This window comes from Apteryx rowi, unplaced genomic scaffold, assembly GCF_003343035.1.
Source record: "Apteryx rowi isolate R43461 unplaced genomic scaffold, aptRow1 scaffold_723, whole genome shotgun sequence".
Taxonomy (NCBI): Eukaryota; Metazoa; Chordata; class Aves; order Apterygiformes; family Apterygidae; genus Apteryx; species Apteryx rowi.
The window spans coordinates 31,108-37,635 of NW_020451009.1; positions in this window are offsets into that span (position 1 = coordinate 31,108).

Here is a 6,528-nt window from a genome sequence, read left to right on the forward strand (position 1 = left end):
CCCGCGAGCCCCGGGGCACCTCCCGCTGCGGGGGCCGCTGCCGCCCCGCCGGGGGTTGATTTCTGTGACCCGAAACCCGTGCCTCTGTTACAGGCTGACGCCAGCTGGGCCCTTGCGGTGCCCTGCATGCACAGGACCTTGCAATGCCCTTTCCTTCTGTTACGGTTTTGATGAGAGATGGTGCTGTACGGCCGGTGCTGTGCCGCTGGGCTGCACGCACACCTGAGGGGAAGCGCCTCTCCGAACCTCTACCTGGGTGATACCTGGGAGGGAACTTGGCCCTTGGGGAGGCCACGTCCTGCCCCAATGCCAGCAGGTGCATGGACGTCACTGCCCGTCCCTGCTGAAATAGTGCTTTGATCCCGTATTAAACATTTTGAAAATGAGAAAACGTACATCTTGCTTAAAATAAAAACGTGGTTGTACCAGGTGGGAGCTTTGCCGGGAGGGCGCTTGTTTTAATAAGAGCAGTATCACCCACAAATGCCAGCGATCCTCTTGGCAGGTGCCAAAGGAAGGAAATTCCAAGCTGGCGCTGGGCCAGGTAAATGGGAGCGTAATTCCCTGGGAGCCGGTGGGGGTGGTGCACGAGTCGCTCCTCCACCATCCTGCCTGTGCCCAGTCTGGCCCCCGCGGCACGGGTGTCCTGCCGCCCTTGGCCCTGCGGCGCGGATGTCACAGCGCCCTCTGCCCCGTGGCGCGGGTGTCCCCCCACCCTCGGCCCCCACAGCGCGGGTGTCCTGCCGGTCTCAGCGCACATGGTGTCCCTGCGAGAACTGATGGCCAGGACGTCCCTCAGCCCCGAGGCCGCTCCGCAGAGGCTCTGCTGGGGGCAGGGGGATGGCCAGGACTCCACGAGAACCTCTTGAAGGTGGGAAATAAAGAAAAACACTAGGATGCAGCAGATAATGAATGAAAGGGAGGCTGGGCCACAGCCAAAACAAATCTCTGGGGATGAAGCTGGCTTTGCTTAAAATAATTAAATGAAAGAAGGAACACACGCAGGCACAAATTGGGGAAGGTTTTCTAAATAATAGAAAGCAGGAGGTAGGGAAAACCATCGCAGCATGTAACATCCACATCAGCATGTGTCCAAAGCACTATCTTCCCTGGGCAGCTCTTCCTGCTGCTGCACAACTGTTGCAAGCGTTGAGATAATTCATTGCAAATCCAGAGGAGCTGAGCTGAACCTCCTCCCTCACCATGAACGGGAGAAACGAGGGGGACTGGAAGTCTGGAAATACCACTCTGCAAACAGCAACTTTCAGCCCCTGAAGATCACGGCCAAACCACCCCCGACCTGGCCTAGTTCAGGAAGAGGGAAACTATGAAAGCAGTTGCTGGATGGGGAGGCAAGATGAAGAGAGGACATCAGTACTGCTGAAATACTTGTGTTAGGATATATGGAGGAGTAGTTGAGTCTGGTGAGCAAATGCAGAGACAGGCTGGATGGTCCCCGGGAAAGAGGCAGCGATAACCATACTGGGATGTAATTACCTGAGGAACTGACTCATCCATTAGTTGTTTGTAGGTAACCAATACTAATGTTATATCAGCTTCTTAAGATAATGAAAACCACCAGCATGTTTTATCCCCCTCCCAGTTTCTGTGTCTGGACACTCCTTGGGAGCTGTTGGTGGGAAAGGCTCCTTGTGTGGAGCATCGGGTCTGGAGGGAGGTGTCGTGATATAGGGGGATGACAGGGTCTGTAACCCTGACCTGTAATGTTGCAGCYCTGTGTCTGGTCCTGCAGAGGTGCCCTGGTCCCCATGCTGGGTGCCACCCTGAGGTGACCTGGCATATGCCTTAGGTGAGAGTGTGGAGGCATGTCCTTCACTGAAGATGGAGGCACATCCTTCACTGTGAGGGTACCAGGATGCCAGGCTACTGAAGACCTGGACAACTGCTTGAAAGCAGATGAGAAGATGCGCTGGTCTGTGGTGGTAGAGCAGAGCAATAGTACTAGTCCAGGTCCTGTGGGCAAAGAGCAGACAAAACCCTGTGAAACTCCTTTGCTATCACCACCTAGCTTTACCTACCTTACATGAAGCAGTTGCATGGGCCAAAGATGTTTTCCAGAAGAGGGCACTGGAAAAGCATTTGTGGACAGGCAACTGTGATCAAATATTCCTCATGTTTCCCATCCTTGCTTGTTCCTCAAGCAGGGCCTTGACTGTTCTTGAGGGAGAGGGCATTGAGGAGTATTTGGCTGCCCTGTCACAGTTGTCCCCTACTTCTTGTGGCAGCAGGAACCTCTCTGTCCATGTCTGTCCACATCCAGCAGCCCCAGGGTCCTGCCTGCTGAGCGACAGGGTCTCATGGCTCTCACTGAACTCTGAATCCAGCAGGAGCTTGAGCCAAAACCCTGTTCCTCAGCAGGGTGAAATGGCAGCAGCCAGACAAGCTCTTCTTCACCTGTGTCCTCCCTGTGGTGGTGTGTGCCACCAGCATGCATGGCACAGACAAGTCTCAGGAGGGTCTGAGTCTGGGCTCTGCTTTGGTCCCCAGCCTTTGCATGGGCATGTTTGCAAGTGAAAGCTCACAAAACCGGTCTATGYGCAAAGAGAAGTACCGTTGTGGGTCAGTGAAACCCAGTTCAGCGCAGTTACCATACTATCAATAACAATAACGTTTATTTTCTTCCTTTCAGTTTATAAATGAAAGACATTTTTGCCATTGCACAGAGGAAACAGCTCTGAACTGTCCTTGTCATTTAAAAGATGGGCATTAGAGGAAACAAAGTATTTCCAGGATACATTTTTGCCATCCTTTACACATTTTCAAGGGGTTTGAACACAATTCTTGCCACTCAGTGCTACAAATGTGTTGTTGCATGTTCTTGTGTCAGAGAGACAAACTAAAATAGCTTCTAGCAGTGGCAGGAAGACTAAAGGGGATCAAGTGACCAAAAACCTTCTGAAGTTACTGGAAATCTTTGCTTTATAGCTTGACTGCAGCAATGTGCAGAGTTGTGTTTTCTAACTTGCCTTTCTTAAGAGGATATTATCCCAATATGTTCAAAATGAGTCATTCACAGGCACATGCCATAAGGTGAGGCACATAAGTCTCTCATCACAGCAGCARTTTTGTGGGTCTGAGGCACTTTCAATCCTTCACATTTACAGATTTAAGATTAAAAAAATGGTATTGTTACATATACATATTTAAATATACTTGATACTGCAAGGTATTTGAATATCAACCTCTGTATGAGCTCAGCACTCACCAGACGTACATTGAACTTCATAAGACTTGRCTCCAGTGTTTTGTTATATTTAATATATGGATTCTATAGGCAACATATAATGGTATAATGGACTTCAATGTTTTGTATTCTAATAGACTCTTCATCTAATCTTACCCTCACTGAAGACAATGTCAAAATTCCTTTGAGTCAGGAAGCGTGAGAATAGGTCTAGCACACTCATGAGCATTAGCTTGAAAAATAGACGTCAGCCTGTACTGTGGAATCAGTGGAGAGAAAAATGTGGAAGTGACAGATTTATTTTGTGGTCTTACAGGACCAGCAGAGTATTACTTGTATCAGAAAATGAGGAAGCGATGACCAGTTCTGGTAGCACAACACTGCAGTGTTCAAATCTTAGACCACATCTCTCTAGTAGATACAATGGCAAACAGGCACGACTGGGACCGAGGGGATCTGCTAAGCCCAGTATTGCTATCACACATGATTATAGACAGCCTCTGAACATGCTGCATGCAAGGCTTTGATTTCCTTCAAAATTTGCCTCTGAGTTTTAGGAGGTTTCAAACTGAGTAAAGAATCACTCAGTGCTCATGAGCGTATCAGGATGTCACACTGAATGATGACCAGGTGCTTTCATGCTGGATCTGATCCTGTATTCATTTTGTGTGGCACATGCTGTGATGGTCATTCAGAGAAGGGAATGCTGCTCAATAGTGAAGAGTGGCAGTCGGGTCCAACGCTTGAAAAAGGTCATCATTCAAACCTCATGACCCTAAGTGAACACTTCATTGTATTGATCATTTTCTTAAAGTCTAAGATCTCTCTCATGGATCAGGCCTTCACTGTGCTCGGTGTTGTGCAAACACAGCCAGAACACAGACTGCTTCAGCAAACTTGCAATTGTGGGTGGGAAATTTACTGTAAGATGTGAGGAGGCAGGTGACCAACATACTTTGTGTCAAATGTTGGTGACCAGAGCCTAGTCCCATAAGATTTTGTGTGTGCACATTGTACACACTGGCCTTTGCTCACAAAGGTTTGTTTGGTTAATGTGTGTCCAGATACAGAGCTTTGGGTACACTAACACTTTCTGGTAGAAGTAAGGATAACTGGGAAGCTTAGTACCTCAGGTTTTGCTCACTGTCTTCTCCTCTTCCTCTGACTTTTACTGTTTTCAGATAGACAAGCAGCATTAATGTATAGGACAACATCTTGTTTTCTTATAGTAAAGCAAAATATGAGAAACTTATCAGAAGTTGGTATGGTTTCCCTGGGTTTATGACAGCATAACATTAGACTTCAGTGAAAATCCCCAGTAGGAAGTATCAGTAATGTGAAAGGTTAGAGTGAACATACTGGATAGCCCATTGAATCTTTCACAGGGCCCAGAGCTTTCGGAGGAAATGAGAAACTAGGGTACAATTTAGTAGATTATAAATTCTGGATATATTAAACATGACAAAAGCCGATTCTCTTCTATGACAATACTAGGTATAGATTGTGTAGCAGACAGTTTCACAGACTAATTGAGGACATCCCATATCAGAGGGAGGGAACAAGGCATTGTCTGGATCATACCTTTTCTTTCTGGAAAGCCTTTCATGCAGCAGAAATATTGTGAGTCTACACAACAAATGGGAAAAGACTTTGAAGAGATAATGCATTGATTCCTCACTTTTAATTTATCTTTAGTGAGATGAAAGAGTTGCAGTCTCAGCTGCATGATATCCCCAGAGCCAAGCTGAACCTTCTCTTTCACATTCCTATCAACGTCATTAACTGCAAATGGCCATGAAGCAACACCTCATAGCTCAATGCCTCACATTTTGGAGTATGATTGTAGTTTAATTCAGGATTATTTCAACCTGGTGAAGAGGGGGTTAAGGGGTGATCTAATAGCAGTTGAAGGGTAGCTGCAAAGATGGTGCAAAACTCTTCTCAATGTTGCCAGATGGTACAGTGAGGAACAATGGCCACAAATTGTGGCTTTGGAGGTTCAGGTTGGATGTCAGGAGAACCTTCTCCTCTAGAAGAGTAGTGCAGCACTGTGACAGGTAGCTAGAGAGCAGTAGGATCACCATCCTTGGAGATTTTCAAGACTCAGCTAGAAAAAGTCATGGCTGACCTGATCTGGTGCTGGTGACAGTCCTGCTTTGAATGAAAGGTGGGACACGAGACCTCCTTTCCAAATACCATTTCTGGTTCTGCATTCAGATAAGCCCAAGGGTGACACAGAACTCACGGCATTTTTTCTGGCACAGCCCACCAAGCACACGAGCTGAGCAGTGTCTGCGTGCTGGGGACATGGCAAAGGGGCAGGGGCAACATCATGATGAGAGATGCTTTTCCCGAGCAAAACGCTCCCTGGCTGTTACACAGTGCTGAAGCCGCCTCTGGTTTTGGGGTCCTGTGCTTCAGGCATAGCCAGCAAGCAGGATGGTGGGATGCCCTCACAGGCGGGGATGGCCATGTGGTACTCAGAGCCAGAGCGAGGGGCAATGAAAAACCAGGACCTCTCTTTGCAGGGGAGACTTTGGACTCCCTGACTTGCTGCAGCTGTGGCGTTGCTCCATGTTGTCCTTTTGCAACTTGTGGAATGAATGCCTTAAATGCTATATTCCTCATTTCCTTGCAAAAACACAACTGGGTAGGGCCAAATGAGCAAATCCTGCGCATCATACATAAAATTCGGTAGTGCTGATGAAATCCCACAGCTCTTAGAGACAGCAGGAGGTTATAACTGAACTAGGCTTCCATTGTCTCTCTTTTCTAGCAGGTTAAATAAACCTCTGGAAAATTGAGCTTTGGGAGCGTCAAAATTCAGATCTGAGTATTGCGGCCTGATCTCAGTCCTTTCATTAACAAGATGGACTAAGATACTGGTAGGAGCAGCAGTTTCATGAAGTGGGAATAAAAGTTATTTGTCTCACTGTGAAGCCTGGAGGCACACAATGGTCTTTTCATTTTACAAACGCACYGAGTCCTGCAATTGTCCCATGCACAGGACCTGACTGAAGTCAAGTGGCACTTTGTGCATGAAATGTTAGACCAGAAGGAAGGATCAGGCCCTCAGAGGTATATTTTCATCATAATGTTTGAAGATTTACGTGTATAACTACGCAACTCAGGGTGAGACTGTGCCTCTAAGGCAAAACATATGAGCTCATATAAAGAATTTATCATTATAATAACAATTTGCATTTCTATAGAAACTTTGATCTTAGGATCTCAAAGTGCTTAACAAACACAAATTAATTAATCCTCACAACTCTCCTGCAAGGTAGATATGTATTATGGAGAGACGCTAGCAGCTAGCTTTC